Here is a 6,301-nt window from a genome sequence, read left to right on the forward strand (position 1 = left end):
TTAATCAATTTTTATGTGCCAGGAACCTCCACATACAGAGACAAAAATGAAATCATCCCTTCCCTCAAGGAGTTCCACTCACTCTTCTCACTTTGGAAGGGTTTGGTTCATTCATTTATTCACTCATTGATAAGTACCTACTATGTGTATGAGGGCTACAGGAGGGGCAGTGATGTACAAAACACACTCTATTAGGAGAATGACATAGACACCTGTAAGTATATACAAGATATGTACACATGCTTACTTTGGCAGCACATACATTAAAATTGTAATGATACAGAGGAGATTAGTATGGCCCCTGAGCAAGAATGACATGCAGATTTGGGAAGCATTCCAGTAAAAATAACAAAGATATGTGCAAAATATATACAAGGTAGATGCAAAATAAATAACAAGGAAAATTGAGGAGAAGGAGCTAGCTAGTTGGCTAAGGAGTCAGGGAAAGCTTCATGTAGAAGTTGGTTCTAGGCTAAGCTTCAATGATATCTAGGGATTCTAGAAGGCCAAAATGAAGGGGTACAATCCAGGGAGGGCGAGGCAGGCAGCCACAAAGACAAAGATGCAATTATGGAATATGGAGTGCTGTGTGTAAGGACCAGCAAGATGACCAGTTTGGCTGGACTTTGGAGTGCAGGATGCATGAAGGGGTCACTCCTAACATATTAGCTGACCAAGCAGGATATTCCCTCCCAGGGAATTAGTTGTCTTAAGACATTCAAAAGTTACATCTGCAGAAGCAGCTACGTGGCACAGCGTATACAGAAACTGGCCCTGGAATCAGGAGGACCTGAATTCAAATCCAGTCTCAGACACTTACTAGTTGTGTGACCCTGGGCAAGTCACTTAACCTTGATTGACTCCAATTAAAAAAAAAGTTACATCTGCAGAAGGCCATAGAGATATGACCCTCCTACTGGCTGCTTTATATACTTTAGCAGTTGCAGGAGAATTGGGGAGCAAGCAGAAGTACAAAAGATACTTAAGGATGCTCAAATGATACCAGACCTGTAAGAAGACCTTTCGTGCTCATATTGCTATCCAAAATACTGATGGATTACAATACAGGCAATAAGGCTTCATGGGATTTGCCATGTGCATTTGCCATTTACCTCTTGAGAAATGCAGCCAGTTCCACAAATGTGGCGTGGCTGATTTTTCAAGCATAATTTATTCTCTTCCTGGTCAATGGGGTAGAACACAAAACACAGTCAAACTATCATGATTGCCCTTGTTCTGTTGTTCTCTAGTTTGCTACTAAATGGCTTTTGGGGCTCCAGTTACGAACATTTCGAAACAACAGTTTCAAATGACATGGTTTGGCAATATTGTGATACATAGACAATGATTTTCCAATTTAATATGTTACCGATTTAATACGTATCCTATGGTGTGTTTTTATGGGTTCTTTTTCTACATTAAGGAAAAGACTCTCTGGGAGTAATAAATGTACCCCTAAGATGCGATTTTTTTTTTGTGAGCTCCAGGACCCCATTCATTTATCTTCTTCCATGCCTGTTACTGGGCTATTTGGGGGTAGGATGGATAATTGAAATTCAGCAAAAAGAATAACTGGAGATCTGATGTGAAGCAGTAATTTTATAGGACAGAGCATAGCATCTTAGATTTAGAGCTAGAAAGGACATTTGCAGCTATCTAGACTTAGTCACTCACCTCATTTTGCAAGGATTCATTCCCTCACTCATTTAGCTGCTTAATAAATGAGCTAATACGTATGTATATGTGTACATATACATACATACACATACGTGTGTGTATATATATGTATATATGTGTGCATACGTGTGTGTGTGTATATATACACATATATATGTATATGTGTACATATATACATATATATGTATATATGGAGGTAGCTATATGACTCAGTTGACAGAGTGTTGGGTCTGGAGTCAGGAAGACCTAAGTGCAAATGTGGCTTCAGATACTTACTAGTTGCATGACCCTGAGTAAGTCACTTAACCCTGTTTGCCTTAGTTTCTTCATCTGTAAAATAAGCTGGAGAAGGAAATGGCAAACTGCTCCAGTATCTTTGCCAAGAAAACCCCAAATGGGATCACGAAGACTAAGACATGACTGAACAATAACACATATACAGAAGCTATGGATGTATAAAACATTATCTGGGAAGACAAGGAAAAACACAAGAAAAATTAAATGATAATATGGAGTGGTATATGGATCATATGAATGGAGAAAGCAGGAAGGAGAGCTCACTCTTACCTTAGGTAGATAGGGAGGTTTCATGGAAGACTGAAGTGGCCCTTTAAGGAAATGAAGGATTTGAATAGGTGGAGAGGAAGGGGAAGGGCATGTCAGGTGGAAAGAAGAAGATGATTGAAGGTGCAGAAATGAAAATGAACATGGCATTCTTGAGAACAGTGAGGAAATTGATCAGACTGAAACTGAAGGATCATTTTGGATGGTAGATGGGTAGGGAAGACAATGCAAAGGTAAAATGTGACTAAACTATATCCTTTATTAGAAGGATAAGGAGTTCACACTTCACCCCATAAGGAATAGCCATCAAAAGCTTTTAAGGGGAAAGTAATGCAATAAAGTTGTTTTATTGAGGAAGATTTATCTGAATGTGGCATATAAGACACATCAGAGGGACACAAATTAAAATAATAGAAAGCAGATAAGAGATCACTAAAATAATCTGACATAGATTATAACATCATAGATTTAGAACTAAAAGAGACTTTGAATTGATAGAAATCCAGATGAATATGGCAACAAGTGGGAAAGAAAAGAATAAATGGATGGAAGGGACATTATAAAATAAATAGCCAACAGAATTTCCTAACAGATTGAATATTGGGGTTGAGGAAGGAAGAAAAAAAATTTAATGACTCATGGGTTTCAGGAACAACAGAGAAAACACTGAATTTGAACCAGACTTAATTCAAATCCTGGCTTACCACCAGTGTGACTTTGAATACATTACTTATTCTCTCTGACCCTAAGTTTTCTAATTTGTAAAAATAAGGTGGCTAGATCAGAGGTGTGCTGAAGCTCCAGTCAGCAGCAAATGCTACAAATCAGGGTTTCATTTATTGTTGTTATTGTTGATTTCTAAGCTTAAGAATGTGAAGGAGAAAATGTTAATAATTCAAATTAAACATAAAATCATGTCTTAGGTACATTTCTTTTTAGAGAAACTACCTCTCCTGGATTTGATAATCTCTAAAGTGTTTTCTAAGAGTTATTTCAGCATGTATATGTTTGGCTGAAGAAAAAAAAGTAGCTAGTCATTCTGACTGGTCACTAAGATGTGATTTTTTTTTTTAAGTACCAGGACCCCATTCATTAATCTTCTTCCAGGGCTGTTACTGGGCTATCTGGGAGTAGGATGGATAATTGAAATTCACCAAGTCCTCCCTTCAGGTGTCCTCATGGATGTAACCTCTCTCCTGGTGACTAAACTCTACTCCTCACCTTGGGGTGGAGGATGGGGCTCTTGAAACCTGCCAAGGACAAAGTAATAAAGGAGAGACGTTCCTCAGAGTTGCTGTCTCAGGGAGGGTCTTGCTTCTGCTTTACTAAAATTTCTCCCACCACACTGCGGGCTCATTTTATATCTGTCTTTTTGTCTACTTTGGAAGACTCATAATAATAGATAGAAATAAAAATCACTTTGATTCATCTCAAGCCTCCAGCTGGTCATCCCAGCAATTGAAAATAATAGTAAGAGCTAACCTTTATACAGGCTTGCAAAGCACTCAGTATGTGCTTCTCATTAGATTTTGAAACAGCTCTATGAGGTAGTGCTATCATTTTTTTAGTTTGTTTATTTTAGACAAATGCTAAAACTTGAATACATAATAAGAAAAGAGAAAGAAACATGATAAACATATATAAAATAAGAAAAGAAAAATATGTCATGTGCACAGCAGAACATAGGTGAGGATTCAAAATATATATACATAACTTTTCATTTCAAGAAAGCCTGTATATAAAATACTGTGCGTTATGTTGAAAACTGTCAATCTTTTCTTCACTTCCTTGTAGGTTTTCTTTTGTTCTCTGCTGTAGGTGGGTGCTATTATTAACCCTATTTTACAGATAAGAAAACTAAGGCAAGCAGTTTACCCAGAGTCACACAACAAGTAAATGTCTGAGGCTGGCTTTGAACTGAGTTTGTGCCGACACAAATCTACTCTATACATTATGGTGCTTGGAGGCCTATAAAACACAATCTCTCTGTATGTCCCAGGAATGCCAGAAACTCCCTCTTAGCTGTTTTCCCAAGGACATACACACACACACACACACACACACACACACACACACACATACACACATATACATACACACACATACACATACACATACACACAGGCACACACACATGCACACATGCACATACATGCACTGAATGATACCTTTTAAAATTAGTTTTTTCTTGAGAACATTTAGCAAATACAGAACAAAACAGACTCCTTAAAGAAATGAGGAATGAGATACATAAGCTCAGTGCAGGAGTCAAAGCAAGAAAAGAGATGAAGACATATCATGTGTCGTTCTTGCCAATTAGGGAGAGCTACAATCTTTTCCCAGAATCTCACTTCTGCTTTTTTGGGGGAGAGGTGGGGCAGAATGAGGGACATGCCATGGTGGCGGTTGGTGGTGGTACTGAATTCCTGTCGTTTCTCATTCTCCCTTCTGTTATCTTCTGCAGGCCCAAAGGATGTGTCAGGGGCTAGCAGCACCGCACCCTTCCTCCATCCACTGTCCTTACTCGAATCTCTTTTTGTTGTGGTGACGCTGAGCTCCAAGGGCTCTTTACTATTCTTCAGTGTGCTTTATTCTTCCTTAGGGAGAATAGTTGCTGAGTTCTCTCTCTCTCTCTTTTAAGATATCTAAATTTACCACGTCTCGAGTAATTAACCATTGTTGAGCCCCAGTTGCAGTCTGATAATGTGTCCCCATGATCCCAAGAATGTGTGACTGGAAGAATGATAGAGTTGACAAACAAGAAAGACCAGAATGATCATTGGGTTAGGGTTGAGGAGAGATGCTGATAATAGTTCTAGGTATGCAATAGCAGAACCTTGGAACTGAAAGGGTCCTTAGAAACAATCCAGTCCAACCTCATCCCAATATAATAATCTTTTCAGTATCTTGGAAAAGTGACCAACCTTCTTCCATGACGAGGCACTCACTGTCTCTAAAGGAAGCTCACTTCATTTTGGACAACTCTAATGGTAAGGGTCATCTTTCTTATATTAAATCAAAATCTGTCTATGTCTAATTCCCTTTGGAACTCTGTAAAGGAAGTTGAATTCCTCTGCAACATGACATCCTTTCAAATATTTGTCCAACCCAACTCTTATCAAAGAATTTCCAGTTCTTAAGAAAAAGAAAAAAAAACCTTTAAGTGGCATATTTCCATTTCTCTCAGTGACCTGGTTACCCTCTAGTTTGCCAATGCTGTTGGATGTTATCACAGGGCACCCAAATGGAAAATTTTAGTAGATAGTTGGAAATATGAGCCAAGCTTATGCCAGGGTAGAAGATTATGGAGTCATGTGTGTAGTGGTTTTGCATTCCTGTGGATAGATGGAGAGATTGGACTTATCTTTTCTTTAACCTCATGCTAAGTCTATTGCCTTAAATATCTCATTCATCTAAAATGGCCAGCAACAGGGTAGACATAATGCTGAAAATGGGTGCAGGTAGGCCTCTCGTCCATTGTGGTTGACTCTATACTTCTAGATAACTGGGAAGCCAAAAAATGTCGCTGATTGCCAAGTAGGTTAAGTCCTAGGTAGCTATGAGAGTTAAGTGGACTTTTTTATACATTGCCTCAAATTTTCAGAATAGAAAAAAGAAGGGAGGATAGGCAAATGTGACTAGAGGAGAGAAAGAGAACAGAAGGAAGACCGAAAGGCAAAATAGGAAGATGAGAGAGAGGAAAAGAACATGGGAAGAGGTAGAGGAGAAAAGGAAAGGGGATAGGGAAAAGAGAGAAGAAAGGACAAGTGAGAAAGAAGGGGAAAAGTAGATGTGACAGAAATGATGATGTTGGCTTGTAACCTGGTTTCAGGAAAGAAATAGTCTTTCCTATTGGATTTCTTATTTACTGATTTATTACTAAGTAGGTTTTCCCCCTTTTCTATAGTGAAGTACCTTGTGAAGATATATAACTGATCTGTGCATTAACTATTCTACTTGACAAAGTTCACATCTCCAGAAATATGTGTTTGCTTATGGCAATGGGTCTACAGCTGTGATCTCCAACCTTTTCTTAGCTAAAACAGTCATCCTCCTCCCT

At 38.6% G+C, this 6,301-nt stretch overlaps 1 non-coding gene across 1 annotated transcript; it reads left to right on the forward strand.

The window, feature by feature from the left end:
- Nucleotides 1–239: 239 nt before the first annotated feature.
- Nucleotides 240–346, forward strand: LOC144455279 (U6 spliceosomal RNA). The gene has a single exon (XR_013484002.1). It is a non-coding gene; the product is annotated as a U6 spliceosomal RNA (small nuclear RNA).
- Nucleotides 347–6,301: the final 5,955 nt, after the last annotated feature.

This window comes from Phascolarctos cinereus, unplaced genomic scaffold (genome assembly GCF_003287225.1).
Source record: "Phascolarctos cinereus isolate Bilbo 61053 unplaced genomic scaffold, phaCin_HiC Scaffold_1;HRSCAF=81, whole genome shotgun sequence".
Lineage (NCBI taxonomy): Eukaryota > Metazoa > Chordata > Mammalia > Diprotodontia > Phascolarctidae > Phascolarctos > Phascolarctos cinereus.